The 24,093-nt window shown below is 38.3% G+C and overlaps 1 protein-coding gene across 2 annotated transcripts in view; it reads right to left on the reverse strand.

The window, feature by feature from the left end:
- Window positions 1–3,149: 3,149 nt before the first annotated feature.
- SLC17A1 (solute carrier family 17 member 1) overlaps window positions 3,150–24,093 on the reverse strand; it is a 52,971-nt gene continuing 32,027 nt past the window's right edge. For both annotated transcript variants that reach the window (XM_033216433.1, XM_033216432.1), the window contains one exon: window positions 3,150–3,191. The gene's annotated coding sequence lies outside the window, so the exon portion shown is untranslated. The remainder of the gene's footprint in view (window positions 3,192–24,093) is intronic.

Genomic DNA, 24,093 nt, shown 5'->3' on the forward strand with positions numbered 1-24,093 from the left:
AAAAAGTGAATAGTTACCAATGCCAAATTTGCAGTGATCAATCCAGATGAGAAGTGAGCAGAAGGTACAGAAAGGAGACCACTGCTGAGAAGTTTGGGTATGAAAAGGAGGTGTCTTTTTTGATTTTATGTTGCTATAAAGCAATGCCTGAGGCTGGTAACTTATGAAGAAAAACAGGTTTATTTGGATTGTGATTCTGATGGTTGGAAAGTTCAAGATTGGGCATCTGCATCTGGTGAGGGCCTCAGGCAGCTTCTGCTCATAGTGGAAGGTGAAGGAGTGCAGGCCTGTACAGAAAGCACATGGTGAGACAGGAAGCTGGGAGGGGGAGAGGAGGTGCCAGGTTTTTAAAAACAAGTAGTTCTTGTAGGAATGAACTCACTCACCCCTGAGGAAGAGCTTTAATTTCACTAGGGATTCACCCTTACGACACAAGCACCTCCTGCAAGTGGACCCAACATTGGGATCAAATTTCAATATTAGATTTGGAGGGAACAGACATCTAAACCATAGCAGAAGGAAAGAGGCAAGAAAGTAGCTGCAAAAGCATATGGGCTCAAATAAGGAGTTAAAAACAAACATGTTTAAGATTGTGAGAAGCTGCTAGCTGACAGAAAAGTTGCATATGCAAAAAACACAACACACTAATGGAAAGTTCCTGAGAAGGTTGTGACAAGGGAGGAATTTTGTGACCTGAAGCCCAGTTAGGGGAATGATGAGAAATGGTGTAAGGACAGCTCCTGCCTTTTCACCCGATGGCCCAAGATGGTGTCTTTATCTGCTAGTGCAAGATCCAGGGAGGGTCTTATTTTTATATCTTTCTTCTTAGTTGGAAGAGAGGCAGTAAGTGGAGAAAGAAAAATGTCTGAAGTGCTCTTGTCAGACCAGAGGAGAGAGGCCCTGCAGGTTTCCTGGCAGGGCTGTAGCCACATGTTCCTCAGCTGCTTCATTTATGACAGTTTCCTCTACACAGTCTGAGTAGAAACTCCTAAAGTTCAGGAACCATGACATTCATTATTTTGTAACATCGTTAACACAAAGAACAACAGTATCATATACAGTAAGTGCCAGTAAATGCTATTGAATCACAGTAAGAATCAATGAATGAACAGTTCTAGAGTGGTGGGAGAACAGTTAGGGGAGAAATGGATAGGAAGAAAAAGGACCAGATTTTTCTTTAATTCTATTTGTTTTCTGAGCATCGAGTCATCTAAACCTATGGATTATCTTTCTTCATCTGGAATTAAGAAGTTAGAGTCTGGGTCTGCTCCATATCATTTCTCCAGCAGTCACCAAGCCAACCCCAGGCTCTCATCAGTGACAATTAAAATGCTGCCCACCAGGGCACAACAAGATCACTTGCTTGTTTCTGAGTCACCCAATGTCTGCATTTATTCATCTCTTTTCCTTCCCTGGATCCTATTCTTTCTTTCTTATCTGTCACTTTTAGTTATTTCTGAAAATGAGTTACATTTCTCCCTGGGCCCACCAACGAGGGAGGTGACTTGTGCTGTTTCCTCTAAAATGGGCCATCCTTAAATTATGGAAATCTCCTAAAATTTTGCACTAGCTCACACATCTACAATGAGAAAGAATAAAAGTTGAAAATTGTGGAAAAGTCTTTCATGAAGCCTTAGAATAAAATTTTATCTTGTGTGTGTTTATTGGTTTAACAATCATTTATAAAGCAACTGATGCAGAGAGGAAGATTGAGATAAATCACCACCCCCATTTAAAATTCAGATATATTACATGTTACAAACAATACATGTTAAAAAACGATGCACACAGGGTATGTGGGAGGGTAAAACTGGACCCTAGGACTCTTCCTACCACCTTCTTCCTGGTACTAGTGACTGTCCCTCAGCCTTAGCGTTGTGTGCTGGTCCTTCTTCCCTTCAATAAGGAAGTTGTCCCAGGCTCTGCAAGTGCTCTGTTTCACACTAAGTTTTGTAAACAAAGAAAAAAATAGTGCACACAAATATCACTGGTGAGTCCCTGTACCCAGAGGACATAAGAAAGCTTTTAAACATTTCAAAAAGATGGTCTCATGTATTATATTTTTCTCAAGTTGTCTTCCTTGCCTCAGTGATAGGCTATCCTAAGCATTTTTTCACACTTCTCTCCTCTGGACATAAAAATAAATACGACTGTCTGTGCAAATTTATCATCCTTCCTCTTCCCTATTCTCAAAAATCTTTATGTAAAAGATCCAAACAACTCCAAAATTTTGCTAGATCCAGGCACACAGTATGAAACCATCCATCAGTTGCTCTGTATCTATGTTGTATCCTGAAAACAAAACAAATCCAAACAAAGCAAAAAAAACCACAGGGCATACCAGTGGGGTTTGACACTCAAGTAGTTTGATACTGCTTCTCTCCCTAATAAGAATATATTTTATCCACAGCAATAATAAGGCATACCTTTTGTACTGTTACCAAATTCTCATTCTTTGTAAACCAACTTGTTATTAAGAAAATGAAAATAAAGCCTCCTTTTGTGGTCCTGCACCCACCACACACTCTTTTTTTATGGACCCTACCCAAAAGTGTCACTAGTCCTTTCAAAGAACAATTGCTGTCTTCTGTGTTAACTGGGATAGTGACCTCTGGCAAGTTGGGCTGAAACTGGGCTTTACGTGGTTAGTAGGTGTCCAGATTAGCTCCTTCGAAGTCATATTCTCCAAAACCTGAAAAGGGGGAGTGGCCAAGGTTCTAAACTGGGGTGTCAATCCAGGGGCCTATCTGGAGTAACAGTGAGAAAGGCACATACGATCTTTCCTTTGTATTGGAAATTTTTTCCTCCATTTTGTATCTGAAGTTGTATTAGTTATTAAAACATGGCATCCATACAAATAGACATTTTCTGGGTTTTCCAGTGGAAACAGCTGCTTACATTGCCTAATGACTGTCTAAACATGCTGCAAATGTTTCCACATGTTAGCTGAATATATGTATTCCCTTCACATAGGCAATCATGATGCATCTTATCCTAGGGAGACAATATGTGTTGCTGTAAAGGAATACTTGAGTCGGGGTAATTTATAAAGAAAAGAGGTTTATTTTGGCTTATGGTTCTGCAGTCTGTACAAGAAGCATGATGCCAGCGTCTGCTTCTGGTGAGGGTCTCAGGAATCTTCCAATCACGGCAGAAGGTGAAAGAGGAGTCAGTGCATCACATGGTGAGAGCTGGGGCAATAGAGAGAGAGATGGGAGGTACCACACACTGTTATACAACCATATTCTCTCCTGAACTCAGAGTGAGAACTCACTCATTATCCAAAGGACAGCACCAAGCTAGCATGAGGGATCTGCACCCATGACCTGAACACCTCATACTATGCCCCACTTTCAAAATTAGGAATTACATTTCAACATGAGATTTGGAGAAGACAAACATCCAAACCATACCTTACAGATATTGTTCAGGATGTCATTAAAAACCAGTCATACGCCTCTAAAATAGTTCAGGTTACATAAAAGTTAAAGCCTCAATAGAGTGTAGATGAAGAAAGGCTTTGTAAGAATTTTAAAATGTGTGTTTTCTCTCTAAGATCAGGAATAAGACAAAGATGTCTACTCTAGCCACTTCTGCTCAACATTATGCTAGAGGTTCTATACAGGGCAATTAGGCAAGAGAAAGAAATAAAAGGAATCTAGATTGGAAAAACAGAAGTAAAACTATATTTCACAAATGATATAATCTTGCTTAAGAAATCCTAAGAAATCTACTAAACATATTAGAACTAATGAGTTTAGCAAAGCTGCAGGACACAAGATCAATATACAAAAGTCAATTATATTTCCATACATTTGCAATGAGCCATCCAAAAATGAAACTAAGACAACAATTCCATTTCAAGTAGCATAAAAAATAATAAAATACTTATATAAGTTTAACAAAAAAAGTACAAAACTTATATTTGAAAACTTCAAAATATTGTAGGAAGAAATTAAAGAAGAATGAAAAAACCATCTCAAAATGAATCAAAGACCTAAATGTAAGAGCTAAAACAATACAACCCTTGGAAGAAAATTTAGGGGAACATCTTCATGACCTTTGAGTTGGCATTGATTACTTCTATATGACAACAAAGCCACAAGCAATAAAAGAAAAAATAAATAAATTAGGCTTCATAAAAATTAAAAACTTTGCTTCAAACTTTGCATCAAAGCACATTAACAAGAAAGTAAAAAGACAACCTATAAAATGGGAGAAACAATTTGCAAATCACAATCCGATAAGGGTCTAGTATTTAGACTATCCAATACACTCTTATAACCCAACATCAAAAGACAAATAATTAAAATGTGAGCAAATACACTGAATATATATATTTCTGTAAAAAATAGAAGAATGGCCAATAAGCACATGAAAAGATGTTCAACATAATTACTTATTAGAGAAAAGCAAATCAAAACCATAATGAGATACCACTTCACATTCACTGAGATGGCTACTGAAAAAAAAAAAAACAAGTGTTGATGAGGATGTGGAGAACTGGAATTATTCTACATTGCTGGTGAGAATGTAAAATAGTCTGATGCTGTGGAGAAGAGTTTGGCAGTTCCTCAAAACATTAAACATAGAATTGCCATATGACCAGCAACTCCACTTCTCGGTATATACCCCACAAAATTGAAACATACCTTCACATAATAACTTATACACACAAAAGCACATAGTAGTCTATTCACAACAGCCAAAAGGTGTAAACAGCTCAAATGCTCCTCAGTGGATTAATGTATAAACAAAATGTAGCATAGCCATACAGTCGAATACTACTGGGCCACAAAAAAAGAATGAAGTATTGCTACATGCTATGATGTGAGTGAACTTTGAAAACATGTCAAGTGAAACAGGCCAGTCACAGACATATTACATAATTTCATTGATATGAAAAGTACAGAATTAGGTAAATCAATATAGACAAATTATATCAATGGTTGCTTAGAGCCTAGTCCGTGTTTTGGTGGCCCCATGGGTCAGCTGTTGGCTTTCCTGAGGAATCTGGGAGTGAGGGGCTCTGACTTTCCACTGGAGGAAGAGGGCAGAAAGACAGTGACCACTGCATTTGGAGTGGACGGGACCTCTCCATTTTGTTGGACCAGAGACTACATGCGTGTTTCCTGTGGTTAGATGCAGGTCACAGAGGAGTGATAGCCAGCCCCCAGGGACCACCTAGAAGGGAGAAGTGATATCCACAAAGGAAGATTTGTGTGGAGTGGATCTGGGACACCAAGAGAGATGGGCAGCTGGAAAAACCAAGTGCATTTCCTGCCTTGTCAGCCTCTTATGCATGAAGAAAAGGATCTGCTTTCAACACCTACCAGCCCAGGGAGCATGAGGGCAACTGACAATGGGGCCAAACAAACCAGAAATTTCCATGCCTGCTTCCCCTCCTTTCTCTCCTGGTTATACCTCAGGAGGGGTCAGAGGTGGAGTCAGCATCTTAGTGGATGAGGAGAAAAGCCAGACGAAAGAAATTGCTCACACCCCTCTCCCTGAAGGAGAAGGTCTGCCTGCAGCTTTGTCCCAGCTGGAGACACAGGGAAGGAGTCTCGTATGTGTATGACAATTGACTAGCTAAATTCTATATTGAAATAGTATTTTCAGTTATCTAACTGGGAATGTGTGCTTGCTATTTAAAGTGACCACAGTACTTTTTATTACCTAAGAGGGCTTAACAAGGAAATAAATAAATAAGAGTGTGGGGTATAGTGGGGGTGGGATAACCTAGAGTTTTAAAATTCTTTCTTCACTGAGCAGGTTTAAAGGGAAAAGGTAAACCCTTTGCATCCTCACTTAATTTTCTGAATTTGTTTAAATCATTGGAGGCCAGGTGCAGTGGTTCACACCTGAAATTCCAGCACTTTAGGAGGCCAAGGTGGATGCATTGCTTCAGCCCAGGAGTTCAAGACCAGCCTGGGAAACATAGCAAAACCCCATCTCTGCTTTAAAAAACAAAAACAGTTATTGGGATAGGGTAGGGAAACAATAAGCAAGGTAGACTGCCTTGCTGCAGGGTCAGATTAATAACAATGATACCCTAAATACAGACAAACCATGTTGCCCCCTCGAAACCATCCCTATGAACTTTACAAATTTAATCAGAGAAGAAGGGAGGGGGAGAAATGAAAATAACCAAGCTTGCAGCACATCCAGCATTGATCATGAGGTCAGCTTATTCTCTCATGCTTTCTCATAGTTGTTTGTTGCCTACTGCCTCAAAACCACGTAGACCTTGTCAAAAGATTATAGTTTCCCTTAACTGCTCTGGAGATAACAACTTAAGCATTGTGAAACGTTATGTTTTCTATTTGAGTTATTCTTTCAGGTCCTGCCTATCAGTGAAACTACTGTGTCAGTTGGTCTGCAGGACCCCACAGGGAGCTGGCTCACCAAAGAATACAGCCTGATGACTTCATCCACCTTACCCTGACCACTCAGTAACCTCAGTTTTCTAGTCCTTGCCCTCCAAGACTCCCTTAAAAATCCCAGCACAAGAGTCCTTGGGGGAAAAGGAGTTTCCTCTGGAAATGGAGATCCCTCTGAGGATTTTCCCAGTCTCCTTGCTTGGTTACTCTGTATTCATTAAATTCTTTCTCTGCTGCAAAACCTACCTGCTGAGTGCATTAGTTTGTTACTGAGTAGTGGAAATATGAATCTGGTGGTTCTGTAACACCCTTGGCCCTTCCATTTCTTAAAATAAAGAGCTTAAGTGTTCCTTAAACAAATCAGCTGATGAGTTAAATGCTAGCCAGACCCAGTCAGCTTTCAGGAAGGCAAAACCCTCAGAGCATGAGACAGAAACAAATGTTATATCTGATACCACCTTCAAATCAAACTTTTAAACTTTAGTCACTCACCATGCCAAAGAGCACATTTGAAAAAATTTTAGATTAAATCTAAACAGCAAATAAAGACAATTTAAAAAATGTTACTAACATCATATGACCAGTGAAAGACTTAAGGGCATGACAGCTGGGGGAAAGTTCTGTGGTGCCCTCTTCTCTTGGTGCCCTAAACACAAGCTTATTTTGCTTAATGGCTAGCCTGGGGATACTCCAGCAGGACACAGTGTGGGGAGCCACAGTGGCCCAGTGAGAGGTGTCAGAGCCCGTGCAGGGTGAGGATTGTGTTCATGCAGGAGGACAGCCTGGCACAGAATGCTGAAGCCTGACCAGGTGCAGAGGGTGTCTGAGCTGGGTGACAGCCTGGCCCACTGAAGTGGGTTGAGGAAAGCTTCTAAGCAAAGTTGTGCAACTCAGCAAAGACGTCAGTGTCCAACAGAGATGAGGAAGTTTGCCTTGGTCCGGGAGGTGTGGCCTGTGGCAGGGAATCAGAGCACGGGCAGGAAAGGAGGGCACCCACAAGGGGGCATCAGAGTGAGAGGTGTAGGCCTGGGAAAAGAACGGGAAGGATGTCTGGAACCGGGATGATGGTGGCATACCAGGGGATTGACAGAGTAAATACAAACATTAAGACTAATAGGAGCTCACTGCTGGAAAAGAAAGTTAAAAATATGGAAAAGTAGAAAACTCGAAGAAACTCTGTGTTGGATTGGAATGGAAGTACTGGTGTAAATTCATAGGTATCCATAGAAAGATAAGTAGGTAGGTAGGTAGGTAGATAGATATGTATGTATGCACATATAGTCCCTAACTGTCTACCTAGTGGACCTGAGAGCAGAGGCCCCAGAAGCCATGAACACATCTACCACCAAGATCTTGGTTTCTAAATACGATTCTCAAACATTAAGAGGAACTAGAGCTTCTTAGAGGGAGGGCTGATTTCAGGGCGTGGTCAGGGAAAAACTCAAGATGACTCTGGAATATTGTTTCATGCCACAAAGTAAGAAAGTGCTCAAAGAATGATGAAGAACCTCCAACTGGCCAAAATTGAGATAAATTGAGCATCAAAGTAAACAAAAATAGTAATATATTATACATCATTAAATAAAGCAGATAATTATGAGCTTTACTAAAATAAATGTGAATAAATTGAAAGTCTGATGTAGGATGAAATATTTACGTAGCTCCAGAGTGTGTAAATATTTACATATTTCCAAATTAACAAACTACTTGTTAATTTCAATGTGAGAAGGAGTAACTTTGCAGAGGCAAAACCTGATAGGCCCCACCTTAATTAAATGAAGAGCCAGAAATGGTACATATCAGCATCATATGACTCCTGGTATAATGACCTGAGAAGGACACAGGGACATCTTTGTGGTATCCCTAACCTGAATTTAATCATGTGAAAACATCAAAGAAACCTACACTGAAGAACTTCTACAAAATAGCCTGTACTCTTCAATCATGTCATCAAAGTCAAGGAAAGACTAAGGACAATTCTAGAGTTAAAGAAACTAAAGAGACATGGCTACTAAATGCAACATGAGATTCTGAAGTGAATCTTTTGGTCAAAAAGAATATCACTGATACAATTGATGAAATGTGAATGAGGTCTCAGAATTACATGGTAGAAATGTATCAGCATTAGTTACCTGATGTTGATGGTTGTTTTGTGGTTAAGTAGAAAAATGTCCTTGTTTGTAGGATACCCTAAACTGTGTGAGTGGTGTGGAGATGATGGTAAGGGCATCATGCTAGCAACTTACCCTCAAATGGTTAAGGAAAAAAAGCTCTTTGTGCTACTCTTAAAAACTTTACTGTACCTTGAGTTTTTTTTCAAGTTAAACAAATAGTGAAGGTAGGAGATAGAAAATAGAACTGTATTTTGATCACATCCCTTAAGTCATCTTTGTTCAACTCAATGGTTATAATGTTAACAATACTCCATCAGGGTATTTGGTAAACATCTGATTTAATACCCCAATAGATTAATAAAGCCCAGGTCCATGGTTCTGGAAGATGGTGGAGAAGCTCTTACTCCTATTTATGTTCCGTCCACAACATTATTCACTCAAAGAATTCAGTCCAAGGAAAGCTTTGCTTCCCTCAAAGCAATGTTGTTGATATATTTTTATTAGACAAAGAGCTTGTATTTTATTTTTTAATTGCATTTTCCATTTTATTTTTGATACTAAGAAGTTCAGAACTAAATGTAATGCTCCATTGCCCCATCAAACTAATCCCAAGTTCCTTGTAATACTTTCTTTGATATAAAAAGTTTTAATATCAGGAATGGAAGTCTGGTTTTAATATTAAAAGTATATTTTACTAATAAATCACAACAAAGAAAAATATGCAATCATCTGAATAGAAGTTACAAACACATTTAACAAAACTCAATTTCTATTCTTGGTTTTTGATTTTCAATCTAAAAAAGAACAAAAAGACAATTCATTAACATAATTAAATTCCTATTTTAAATTGGCAGCCAATTTATTATTTAAGAATATGCCTAGAGGCTGTGCAATTAAAGCTATAAAGAATAAAGGAATCCCAATATTAGCCCATTATTATTATTATTTGCAGATAAAGAGGATCATCCACTCCAAAACACAAGAATCTATTATTCAAAACTATACTAACAAGATAGCTTAGCAATAGTTTTTTCAGTTAAAAAATTAAATATATTCAAATGACATCTTTCCAATATTCCTGAAAATACAATGAATAAAAATCAAATTCAGAAAATATAAGAAAACAACTTTAAGTTTTGTAAGAAATGCATAGGGAATGCAGGAAGCAAACTAATACTCCACTGAGGAAAACCTTAAGCCAAGTTCAGCAGTGGCGGTCTTATTATGCTCTTATATCAATATTATTGAGTACTATTGATATTGAATATTGATATTGAGTACTCTTATAACCACCAACTTTTCCCCAGTTAATTTATTGCAATTCAGTGCAACTCTGAAAACACTGCTATAGGTATTTTTAAATATGGTCCACTGATTATAAACTTTTCTGGAAGAATAAACAGCTGATACTACAAAGTAATACTTTCAAAAGTGAAAATGATGTGTTTTTTGACCTACCTGATATTTACATATATTAAAATTTAGACCACTGAATATATTGTATAATAGGTCTAGTAACAGATATTAAACTAAATATTAAGTCCAGAAATAGACATAAATATATAGAGATTTCTTTTACTAAAAGTTGGTATTTTAAGTCAGAGAGGAAAATGCAAAATTATTTTTTAAAAAACAACGTTGGTAAAATCCAAACACTTGGAAAACAAACCCAAATCTTCACTTAAGCCATGCAATAAAAGTCTACAAATGAACTAAAGACTGTGAATTGTCTAGAAGGAAACATTCACTCTTCTTTCTCTCCTTTTTGGCTCTGCGTGAGCTCACACCTTCTGGATGACTCCAAAGCCACTGAATACTTTAATTGGTTAACACAGAAAATTTTAAAGGCCTGCAGGAAGTTAAAATACTATCACAGTCCTGAAATTCTTTCCTGTCCATTGCCCATGTAGCTGTGATGATGTCTGAAGGAGAAATAGGCCTGTGAAGTGACTGAGTCCACTTGCAGGTGCAAAGGTGGAGGGAACATTTCCTACTACTCACATGGCTTCATTCTCTGTCTCTGCCTTCAAGGAACAGAACTGTACAGTTCATTTCTCTTTACAGACCCAAACACATTCACCTAAATCTACTGTTAAAAATCTGTTTACATAGTGAACAAATGTGAATCCTTCAAGCCAATTCTTCAAGATGGATCCCAGATGGCTAACTGGGCCTAAGTTTAAAATACAGCCAAGAAGTGATTTTCTGACCAGGTAGGAGCCACACAAATACTCTCCGTTCCCTGAAAACCTGCATCTTTTTATATTTGGGACTTCCAGCATTCGCCTGAACCAACCAATCAGAGCTCAGCAGCCTCAGTCAATCAGTCAGGGTTCAGCTGTATTGACCAACCAGAACTCACTTTTGTCAACCAATCAGAAATCATCTACACTCACCAATCACAACTAAACGTGTTTCAATCTTTTATTTACATAAATGAACCTGATTAAAAACCTAGATGGGGCGTGACACGATGACTCACGCCTGTAAATCCCAGCACTTTGGTAGGCCAAGGCAGGTGAATCACTTGAGGTGAGGAGTTCCAGACCAGTCTGGCCAACATGGTGAAATCCCCGTCTCTACTAAAAATACAAAAACTAGCCAGGCGTGGTGGCAGGCACCTGTAATGCCAGCTACTCGCGAAACAGGCGAAGGTTGCAGTGAGCTGAGATCCTGCCAGTGCACTCCAGCTTGAGCAACAGATCAAGACTCTGTCTCCAAAAAAACAAAACCTGGGCAGGAGGGAATCTTTGCTATAAAAACAGACTGGCTTGGCATGGTGGCTTAGTCTTAAATCTCAAAACTTTGAGAGCCCAAGATAGCGGACTGCTTGAGGCTGAAAGTTTGTGACCAGCCTGGGAAACATACAAGATCCCATTTCTATCTAAATAATATTAAAAAAAAAAAATTTAGCAGGGCGTGATGGCGTTTGCCTATAGTCCCAGCTACTCAGGAGGTTGAGGTGGGAGGATCACTTGAGCCCGGAAATTAAAGGCTGCAATGAGCTGTGGTGGTATCACTGCACTCCAGCCTGGGTAACAGAGCAAGACTCTGTCTCAAAAACAAAACAAAACAGAAAACTGAGCCTTCCCTTCGTTCTCTGGGATCCGCCTTCGTTTTGTACCCTGGCTTTCCTCTCCTCAGTTTGCAAACTGTTCACCAGAATAAAGTCTCTTTCCTCCAAATTCCTATTCAGAAAACTTTTGTTCACATTCTTGGCATCAAAAGTGAGATTTGAAGTCCTGTCCTGAACCAAACCATCGGTGGTGTGTGCCTGCAAGAGCCCCTTGAACTCAGTTGTCTTCTCAGTGTTGCCAGAGGGGAGAGAAGGGTTGGGTAAGTCCTCTCAAATTCAGACCTATCACGCTTTGGTTGAAGTCTCAGAGACCGTTCTTTCCCTGTAGGCCCCTCCATCTGGACTCCAGAGAGGACTTATTACCTGTGGCCCCGGTTCGGAGGAGGGGGACAGTTTCCTAGCCTTAGTAATTCCCTCTATCCAGACCCCAGAGGGGACATTCCCTTTGGCCCCGGGTTTAGTGGGAGATCTTTCCAATTTCAACCAGTTTCCTCCATCCAGACCCCTGACAGGACATTCCCTGTTGGCTCCAGGTTTGCTGGGGGCTTTTCAAGTTGCCTGGCTCTGACCATCCAACTCTAGAGGAGACTTTCCCAACTGGCCCTGGGTTTTGTTAGGACTTGGCCTGTCTGTAAAGTTTTGTGGGGATGTTGGCACTATGGGTACTGGAAGGGATGACTTCATCACGTCAGTGCAATGGGTAGCCCGTGTTGTAAGTTTTTCCCGTCTGATCAGCCACTTCCTGTGACTCCAGCTGGTTTTATAAGCAAAAATTATGGTACAATGAGTTGTAATTGGCTAGGTCTCTGAACAAAAATTACCCACCATAAGCTCTAATTTTGTTGGCCAAAATAGGACTCTTTTGAAATTCTGAAACGTGTCTATTTGTGCACACAAAGAAAAAGTGAACCTCTCAGAGACAATGGGAAGCCTTTATCAATTGGCACTTTAAAAGTTGTAAACAGAATCAAGAGGCTACCATTGCCTTTCTTACAGAAAATAATTCCAAATTGAGTGAGTGCCTTAATTAAACGTAAAGTGAGATTAGCACTCGCAAGACTGAAACTAAAGCTGCAAAAAATCCTCTGGAAAAACTTTATTCCACTGGGCCCCCTTTCCTGTTGCTCTGCCTGTCTTCTGCACCTTTTCTTTTTTTTTTTAAACACCTCTGCTTTATCTTTCATTCCTTCCTTCCTCTTTTACTTGTTCACCCGGTTATTTGGAAAAGTTTCTAAATTTTCTCGTGGACTCATTACGTGTTTTCATTGCATGTTTTCTTGTCAAATCTTGTCATGTGTTCCTGTGATTTTGTGTTGCTTAAGCATTCATTTTTTGTATGCCTGTAACACAACCAGACAACTTCTTGGAGAAGCTTGAGTTTTCCCTTTGCTTGAGATGTACATTTCCTACCCTATTTTCTCTAAAATTTGATAAGGGCTTCAGCCATGTGGAACAGATAAATTTCAACCTGTTCCACTTACAGAGATGCAGTTTGAATCCAACTGTCCGTTTAAACTAATGAGTTTTACCCGATTCACGGCTAGAGTTTTAAAATTAAAGCTACACAGTCTTTGTGTTTGCCTGTATTTTTGTGCATATGTTTGTATGTGTCTGTTTGTATGTTATCTACAGTACCAAATTGGCTTATAACTAAATGAGTACTCATAAATTAAGCAAACAAGGCCAAATGTTTTCCAAGTTCATGTGACTTAGTAATCTTCTGATGAATGGGGCTAATCTAAAATGGTTGGTTTGATGGACATGGCTGTGTTTTCTGAGTTATCAACAAAATAGGCATGTATTTAACTTTGAGATTCTTACTTTTATGACACTTGGATGGCATGCAGTAATGTAAAATTGGTTGATAGAAAATTTAGCTTGAGACGATGGCTAGATTTGTCTGATATCTCATGATATTTTCCAGGCATAATTATTAAGAATGAATGGTTAGGGTAGATGTGCATGGGATAAAAGTTTGTAAATGAACTTTTGATAATGGCTATGTTTTATAATATGTTTCCTTGGGGAGGTTTCTCAAATCTGTTTGGTAACTACACCCTTAGAGTTTTGCTAAGCCAAATTAAATGACGGATGTTAGTTGAATGTCTGGATCATTTCCAGATAAAATACTATGCTGAGACTGAGTTGAGGCTCAGATGCTTTTGGCTTCTTATTTCAGAGAAATAAAATTATTTGGTTTAAAGAGTTGCTCTGTTAGAAAACCCATGATCTGGACATTGTAAAATGTGTATTCATGGATTATTGGTATGTGATTGATAGTTAAAAGTTGCTTACTTCCTAGGTTTTCACTGAAATTAGAATTGCTAAGAGTTAACATTGTAATTAATGTGTGTGATTAAACTACTAATGATGAGAAAGACAATTCTGTCTCCAATTGTATGAGGAGAATACAATGTATTTTTGGTAAGAAGTTTAAAGGAAAAAAATAACTTTGTATAGGAAAGACTTTTGTTTGGTAAATTTTTGTCTTAGAGTAAAATGAGTGGTTAAGAAAGAAGAAGTATAGAACAAAGCAGAAATTTCAAGCATTTCATAAATAGTCTAAGTAAGTCTTAAGGTTTATGAAAAGACAGTTTATAAAAGGAATTTTCTCTGTGATCAGATTGCCTATGATTGGAAGCAAATCTTTTATGGGTTTTTCTAGGGATTGAACTTTGATGTTAAAAACACACTGACACAGAACTTAAAAACTTGGTCCCCTGTGTTAGAACAAGGCTTTCTGAAAATATTAATTTGCTCTCAGTAAAATTGCAAGAAGGTTTGATTTTAGTTATGAAATCTGTTTAACGGCCATCCTCTAAACTACAAACAGTTCCTATTCCGGTCACATTTTTTCCTGATAACTGTCTAGTTTCTCTAATTTCAGGTTCTTCCTTCTTTTGACCCTGAAAAAGGTATATCTCTTTGTTTGGCTGTGGTCATGACTCTCCAAACTTTTCATCAGTTCCTGTAACTTCTTCTGGTTCCAATTGTGCTGTTATGGACTGATGCTAAAGAGTTTATTTTGAAGGTCTAGAATAGCAGTGTTTTACCCTTGTACAACTTATTTTGGCTTGGCTTTTCTTGATATGCCTGAATTATTTTGTGTAACCAGGACATCCCATGCTGTTTCTAAGAACAACGCATTCCTCTGCTCAAAGTACTAGTTTTCTTGTTTACATTTCTCTATAATATAGTATACTCTCATAGTCCATAGTTCTTCTTGTGCCTGATTAAATTTAAATGCTCTTTTTTAAAGTCAGGTTTAACACCCAAGTTATCTAAATACGTTTTCTGTAAGGAGAGACAATCGTATCACAGCAGGTTTTTTTTCTTTGCCTTTTAGGTAACTGACCAAGGAAACAAAAATTGTGGGTTTTACCAAAATCAGTTCCAATGCTTCATGTTGTTCTTACTAGATTTTTGATTACTTAGGAAAATTGAGCTTTAAAAGGATTAAGGTTTTTACATCCATGGAACTTTCTCTATTGCTTTTGAAGTCTATTGATTATCACTCCAGTTAGATGAATAAATATTATCTCGTCATGACCTATGATTCTGTTTCATCAAGTACCTTGAAACTTTTGACATCTTTGGCGGGTTTCCTCAGGATCAAAATCCTAAATTAAGTCTTTTTTATCTTGTAGACATAGTAAATGATTAGGCTTATAAATCATAGAGAAACATTGTCAAAAAAAGAAATGTTCAGCTTTCTTTAACTTCTAGTTTTGTAAATGTGTTATTAAAATATGTTCCAAACCTGTATGAGATTCCTAAAATTCTGGTTTGTCATGGTATGTGTTATCATTCACGATTATGATTATTATGTTAAATGGTAGTATGCCACAGAAATACCCAGATTCCTTTGTCAATTGTAAACTCCCATCAGATCTTTGACCATGGCTGTTTGGGGATTTTGTCATTCACAGTTAATGTTTTAAATTCTTTGGAGCTCGGCACAGTGGCTCATACCTGTAATCCCAACACAAGCCGAGGCTGGAGGATCACTTGAGTCCAGGTGTTCGAGACCAGCCTGGGCAACAAAGTGAGAACCTGTCTCTACAAAAATACAAAAAATTAACTGGACATGTTGGTGCAGGCCTATTGTCCCAGCTACTTGGGAGGTTGAGCTGGGAGGATTGCTTGAGCCCTGGGAGGTCAAAGCTGCAGCGAGCCATGATCTCACCACTGCACTCCAACCTGGGTAACAAAGGGAGACCCTGTCTCAAAAAAAATAAACAAATAATAAAAATAAATTATTCTTTGGTAGCATTTTCAATTGGCTTTAGTTCAGAATTGCTTTTCATGAAACTGTTAATCAAGATCAAGCGAAACAAATTACCTGAAATTAAATAATTGATAAGGATAATTTTTAATGACTTTTACTTAAAACATTGTTGGTTCTTTACTTATATGTTTTGTTTTTCATATTCAAGGAAATTTTCTTTCGTCAGCTATCTATAGTTTTCATTAATTTGGTAAAATATTCTTTTGTGAACAAAAGTGGAAGCATTTGCTTTTACTCTCTACTTGATTCTTTCAAAACTCAGAAACTGTGAGTATTCTGGTTTTATTTATCTGAGTTTAATAAAATTTTCTCCCTCTTTATAAATAGTATACAATTGGAAACATTAGTTTTATTACCAAAGTTTTAACTGAAATGTCATATTTAAGAATGTACATAAATGCTTGGCTTCAAGAATTACCAGCCTTACAGTGAATGAGTAAATGTTCCTGGCAGGCCCAAGAACTCTAAGATTGTAAGTAAAATCTAAATCCTAGCTTGGTCTGACTTCCTAGCCTCAAGAGGTTCTAAAATCTGAGGTTTTCTGTATGATCAATGTGGAGAGAAAATGTTATGCTTCTAAGTAAAACTAAAGTATACCTGTTATTAGCCCTGTGTATTGTTTTCAAGTTCTTGCTGTCTGCCTGTAGAATACAGTAGATATTTTACCCTAATTTCTTCCAATATTTGGCTAAAACTAAATCCCAATAAAGTCCCCTGGCACTCTTCCTCCAATCAAGGAATGCTCTGGGACATTCAGGGGATTTCTCCTTCTTAAAATTAACTGGCTAGAGGAATTATATATCAGAATTGGGGACAAACTAGTTAGAGCACTGGCCAACACTGGGGCTACTCCATCTATCCTTAGCCCTGGCCTGCTTTCAATGTTCCCTTCCTGTAGTTCTGAACTCGTTCAGATGGCTAGGCTGAGCCTATCATGGTCCCTAAATCTTTGCCTATCCCCTTCCAACTAAGACCCTTCACTGGCAGTCATTGTTTTTTAATTGTCCCATTGGCCTCTCTATACCTCCTAGGAAGAGGCTTAGAAACCTACTAGACCCATATTTCCTTCTCTCAAAAAGAGGAAATAATGTTTGAGCTATCCTCACCAGGAGACTTTGCCACAGAAACAGCTTTTACTCCAGTTACCATCTGTGTAGTTAACCTCACAATGCTGTCCATCCTGCTCTCCAGGAGCTGCCCAAGAGTCTTAGGCCACAATCCAATACTGATGTTGGTCACACGCATTCAGCACCTCTGATCAAGATTCAGGTAAACCATATTAAGCCCCTCCCCAGTGTTAAGCTATACACCCTGAATCTGAGGCCCAGGCTCGTATACAGACCATAATGGACAACCTTATATGAAAGAAACTTGTCCTTTGCACCAGGCTTTACAATACTCCTATTGTCTCCATCTGTAAACCCAACAGTAGAGGATAGCAATCTTTCCAGTATCTTAGGGCTATCAATAACATAGTCATTCCTCAACACCCAGTAGTTCCTGACTAAGCCAATACTTTTCAGCTATTGACCTTTGTAGTGCCTTCTTCAGTATACTGGTACATCCTGATAGCCAGTACCTTTCCCACGGGTTTCCAAGTCCGTCAGTTTGATCATCCACTCTGTTATTACCTAAGACTAGCACTTGGTTTGACCATATTCTCTCCTCTCTCTCACCTGTAAATGGGTCTTTGAATTTTCATAACCTCTCAGGAAATTGTGTTCCCACAAAGGCTATGTTTTTGGCTCCAGTTACCATAGTCAAGAATTTTCCTATCCCTGTCTCAGGACATGAACAAATGCAGGCATTTGCTTTCTGGATCAAATCATTGCTCCCATCACAATTATTAAAACCCCTGGAAGCATCATTGTTGCATCCCAAGTGTAAAAGAGCTCTATCAATAATTGATGACTACCCTAATGACAAACCCTCAGATTATAAAAATGACAGTGTGGACACTCTTAAGGATGTATTTTACCTGGGAAGGCTAACCCTAATGAAGGAGCTAGATTAGGAAGGTTTTTGGGATCCTGGTTTGGACTAGGTTCTGCTTGGAATGAATATACAAAGAGAAACTTTTCTTGCACTGTTTACAGAATTGCCCACTCCAGTGCCTGAGCAATAAGGGCATAACAGATCCCGAGACTCCCTTACTCGTGTGGTCCTAGACAATCACATTACTTTAGACTATCTTCTCACTGCACAAGATGGTGTTTGGGCTGTCACTAACACTTTCATCTGCACCTGGGCAAATACTTCCAGTCAGGCTGAATTCAAAACATCCAAGATCCTCAAATCTTTGAAAAGCACATCTTCATAAAGCCTACTGACTGGAATGACTGGGTGAAATTTCCAATTTCTAGATCTTTCCAGCCAGCTTCCCTCAGGATAGGATCCCTCTTGTGCTCTATTTACAAGTCTTAATGATCTTCCACATATTTGGGGTATACATTTGACTCCCCTTTAAAATTGTTCTAGCCTGTTTTAACAACTGTCTGCAAAAGACCCCCATCAGGATCATGCTGACCCAACATCCTTCATTTGCATAAAGGAACTGGATGAGAACCTGAGCAGGAACCTTTGCTATAAAACCAGAGCCTTCCTTTTGATCTCTGAAACATTTCAATTTAATGTGGACAAAATCCTACCCCATCCTCCTCCCTGTCAACACTTCCAATCTCAGTAATAAACATGCTTTAGTTGCTAAAGCCAAAATCTATGTCCTATCCTTGTTTCTTCTCTTTCTGCATAGTTCACAATCTCCCTGCCTTGTCTGGCCTGCTCTACCTCCAGAACTCATCTGAATCTGGCTGCTTCTCACCATATCCCCTGCCTACATCTCTCACTTGAACCTCTGAAACAGCCTCTGTCCTGGTCTCCCTGCATCTACTCTTGTTTTCCTAAAGTCCTTTCTCTAGAAGGTGGCGAAAATGATCTTTATAAATCATTGATCAGGAAAGTCACTTGTCTCAAAAGTATCCAATGGATTTGATTATAGACAGAACTGGATGCAAACCAAGCTTTTGCCATGACCTGGAAGCACTACATTAACCACTTAACCTCAACCACTTACACAGTTTATCTCTCTTTACTCACAAGATTCCAACCATGCTGCCCTTCATTCTCCCTCTTAGGAATACTGGGCTCATTCCCATCCCAGATTACTTTTCTTGGTTATTTTTTATGCTTGGAATACTCTTTCCCAGAGTATGTAAATTCACAGACCCTAGATTAAGAATCCCTGCTTTCTGATACTCATCCAGACAGTAAAGAAATACATTTAAGCACTTTTACAGGTGCTGGGATAGAACAGTGAGAGCTGGGTTCAAGTGAGAACAAATTTTGCCCAGTAGGTGACATTTGTGTTGAGACTTCAGTGATGCGAAAGAGGTACCTTATTGTTCATCCTTGGAATACTCACTGACCTCCAGCAAAAACAGCCCTCCTGAACATGCTCTATTGTGTTACCCTATTTCATGTTCTTTTTAGTATATCAGTGTGTGGAATTATCCTGTTTAAATCTAGCTATTTGTTTCCCCCTATCAAAATGTGAAGCTCTTTTAGGCACTGAAGTCCTGACGATGTTGCTCACTGCTCTATTCCAGCACCTACAAAAGTGCTTAAATATGTTTATTTACTGTCTGAATGAATACTAGATAGCAGGGATTCTTAATCTAGGGTCTATGAATTTACGTAAAGAAAAATTACATTTTTATTTCCTTAACATTTGACTAAAATTTAACATTTCCTTCCATTATTAATGTAGACAATACATCACAACAGTGGTCATACGGAGGACTTAAATATCAATAAAAATCACAGGTATTTTCCTGTGACATCACAATTGTGAACCATGAAAGAACAAATCCTTCAAGTTGGATGCTGACTGGCTAAATGGGCTTAAAATCAAAATAGAGCCAAGCAGTCATTTGCTGACTAGAGGTCACACATGCACTTTGAGTTTTCATAAGACCCACACACCTTCTAAGTTAAGAGCTTAGTTCATAGCTGCTTGTTCCTGTTTATATGTCTGAACCAACAAATAGACTGTGGCCTGAGTTGACAAATCAGAATTCAGCAAGTGTCAACCTCTCAGAACCAAGCAAATCTGAATCATGCATGTGCCTAAGTGGACCTGAGTGGGAACCTGGGAGGGAACTTTCTCTATAAACGATAAACTCTCTTTTTGTTCTTTAGACTGCACCTTAAATCTGTCTCTCCCTAGTTCACAAACTGTTCGCTGGGATAGCCTCTTTCCTCTAAATTTCTTTTCAGAGAACTTTTATTCAGACAATTATTACTAATATCTCAAAATATTTTGTTTTGTTCAATATTATTTTAAAACTAAAGCACTAATAATAATCATGTTATCATAAACATGCTTTTTAGTATCTTGATAACTATTTCAACATAATTAATCTCCTTTAGAATCCTCCACATTATATTCTGAGTTGTGGTTTATTACACAAAAGAGATTGAGAAGCCCTGCTGTAAAGGAACTACCACAAGCAAAATGCATGCCCCTTATTCAACTATTGTCCCTGGGATCCACTGAAATAAATGTAAAGAAACAAAAATAGAACATTACAAAACCTAGAGAACGACCTCATACCCAAATCAACAAGGACTATTAGCTATAATAAATTCAGAATACTGAGGGCCAAAATAAAGGGTGACATTGGAAATCAGCTCACAGCTGTCTACTAAACTCATGATCTCGGTACATTCAGAGGGAAGACAGAGGTGGAAACAGCAGTTCCAGGACTGCGAAGCGACTTCCTCCTGGGTGAGGCTGGGTAGGAGGCAGGGCATCTGGGAATCAATGGACCTTTGCAATCCTGGTGCCCCAGGCATATTGGCAATGGCTTCTAGGCTACAGGAGAAACGCAAAGCCATTATTCTGCCTTTTCTTATTTTCTTCCAACCTCTAAAATTACAAGGCAAAGTTGTAAGGTAACCAGTTTTGCAGCAATGTGTCAGTTTGAGAATGACAGGTAAAATACTGCTGATTCCACGAACAAAATGCCTGTGTGCTGCTGAATGACTGACAGCCCTGAGGATACAGGTTGTTGAAGAAACAGCCATTAGCACAGCAACACAAACAGCAAGGCCCAGAATACCTCCTGGACTATGGCACTATTCATACTGGTGTTCCCAGAGCCCCTCTGCCATTTAGCCTAATATCTAAAATGAGAATTTAAAACTTCCACTGCCAGCCTGATGGAAAGATGCCAAGGGCAACCAGATAAACAGAAAGGAGGATGGAGGAAATTCTACCCACATCATCTTTGGGGAATTACAGGCTTACGTAGAATTAGCCTGAACCAAAGAAAAATAATTAGAAACATTGAATGTGTTTGATATTTTGGAAGGAGGAAAAAAAGCAGAAAAAGAATATAGCATGTAAATGGAAAAAATGAACACATTTTCAAAGAAGAGTTAGCATAAACACAATCAAAATTTAAAATATTCTACAAATCTAAATTACTAGAGGCAGGCAAGGAGGCAGGAGGGGGAAAAGGACCAAAAAGATAAGGAGGATTTTTTCAAGGGAATAGAAAATAAGATGCTAGAAAATGAAGTATATTTGTAATGACAATAAACGCAGTTGGATTGAAGTCATCCATACAAAGGAGACAGCTCTCAAAGTGGGTGAAATAATTGAACCCAGCTATATACCTTCTGTAAGAAAAATGTTAAATAAAATGACTCAGGAAGGTGGAATTTAAAGGCAATGCAAAAGCATTCCAGGGAATCTAAAATAAGCACACATCCACACCCACACCCACAATTTAACGTTGTCATATCAACATCAGAAAGTAAATTAAAAGTAAAAATTAAGAAATGGGAAGGATTCATAAATTTATAAAGTCAAAAGTAAATTTCAAAGTAAGATATACTCGTCAAAATCTTTTTGAAATCGTAACAGCAGAATATAGTATTCAATAGTAACTGCCAAAGCAGACATAAAAAGAAAAATGGATAGAAATAATAATGGAAAACTTTGGTATAACTTTCAAATTTAATAGGTCAAGTATATAAAGAACAAATAAGATTTATGGATTCTGAATAAAGCAAAGTGATTGTTCTCATAGCTGTGCCACACTCTGTGCCTTGGAAATAGAGGATAAACCTTTGCTAATGTCTATGGGATATTTTCTAGTGCTGTTATATGCTTATTTGTAAGGACAATCTCAGATATTTCTACATTAAAATATTCAGATAAACTTTTGCATTTTTAAATTACTAGTTATATTCCATTCACTTAAACAAAATGTATTAACTAAGGCTGCATTGACAAACATGCTTAATTCCATATCCAGATTTTTGCCATTTCTAAATCAACAATCTTGAGTTATGCTTGCATCTTGGCAAATTTTTGTGAGTACACCATTATGGAAATTTTTAGTACTTGCAATACTGGATCAATTTAATACTGACTCAATTTCATTTTTGAGTGACACTATCAGTTTTCCTCCTTTAGCTGGGTGTAGTGTTGCATGCCTATAGTCCCAGCTACCAGGGAGGCTGAGGCACGAGGATTACTTGAACCCAGGGGATTGAGGCTACAGTAAATTATGATTATGCCACTCCAGCCTGGGCAACACAGTGAGATCCTATTTTTTTAAAAAAAATTTCTTCAAACATCATTTGGATCATTTCTTCCAATAAATTTGTTAACTGGCTATTTTTGTTTAAGGTGAAAAATTTATTTATTAATATTAATATAATACTTATCAATAAATTTTCCAGGATACTTACTGAATTCATTATTGTTTGTGTAGTTTTCCAGTCAACCCACTTGGATTTTCTAAGTAGATAACCTTATCAGCTGCTCATAATGATAATTTTACCTTCTTTACCAATATGTGTTTTCTTAATTTCCTTGTCTCTCAGCCCCTCTCTCTTAACTGAGAACCTCCTTGCTTATTGCACAGATGAAATGCCAACCTACATACTAACTCATCACGTATACAACACTGCCTTCTCTCTGCCACTGTGGATAAGCTCTAGGTTTCTGCCCAAGGCCAACCCAAGTCGTGGTGCTTGAATTACATCCTTTCCGGCTGAGTCAAGTACTTTTTAATTCTGTCATTGTGCCTTATCTCCTACATTGTGGAACCTCATTACTGAATTATACCGTCACCTTATATGCTATTGCATCTATCTTCGGAAACAAACAAAAAACAAACAAAACCCTCCTTGGTTCTACATCCCTCTACAGCTACCACACCACTTCTCTGATTTCCTTTATAGGAATGCCTATCCTGACTGTCTCAGTTTCCTCAGCCCATATTCTCTCTCTCTTGATCTCTCTTTTCATACTATAAAACACAGAAACACAGAAAATTGCACAAATATTTGGCTCAATGAATTATTATAGGATAAGTGTTTGTAATCACTAGCCTGGACATGAAAAATAGAATATTGCCAGGATTCCTGAAGTTCTTCAAATGGTCCCTCCCTGCCCCAAAAGTGACAACTTCTTTGACATTTATAATAATCTATTTGTCTGTATTTCTTTATAGACTTATCACCCACATGTATACTTTTATAGTGTTTCATTTTGCCAATATTTAAAAATTTGTTTTATCATTTAAGTTCTTTCTAATCTAGAGCATCCATTTCTACCCCCATTTTTGTTTTCTTCAGACGGAGTCTTGCTCTGTTGCCCAGGCTAAAGTGCAGTGATCTCGGCTCACTGCAACCTCTGCCTTCCAAGTGCAAGAGATTCTCCTGCCTCAGCCTCCTGAATAGCTGAGATTACAGGTGCCCGCCACCACGCCTGGCTAATTTTTGTATTTTTAATAGAGACAGGGTTTCACCATCTTGGCCAGGCTGGTCTTGAACTCCTGACCTCATGATCCACCCTCCTCGGCCTCCCTATTTTTCTTTATATGTAATTTATTTATTAAAGAACCTGAGCCTTTTGACCTATAAAATCTCCTACAGTTTAGATTTGCTAATGACACACTCAGATTTTGTCAAACATATTCTCTGTTTTCTGTACTTCTTCCAAAATGGTAGCTGTATACAAGGTTTGATGAGATTCAGCTTGATTTTCTTAGCAAGACATTAGTGGTGGTGTGTTCTTTCATCAGAAGGTATACAATGTCTTCATGCCTTTCTTTTTGTGATACTAATGATCATTGAAATTCAACACCTGGATCTCAATTTATTGAGGGTTGCAAAATAAGGATATTCCACATCTATCAATTCTTATTTATGCATTAG

This window comes from Trachypithecus francoisi, unplaced genomic scaffold (genome assembly GCF_009764315.1).
Source record: "Trachypithecus francoisi isolate TF-2019V2 unplaced genomic scaffold, Tfra_2.0 Lachesis_group10, whole genome shotgun sequence".
Taxonomy (NCBI): domain Eukaryota; kingdom Metazoa; phylum Chordata; class Mammalia; order Primates; family Cercopithecidae; genus Trachypithecus; species Trachypithecus francoisi.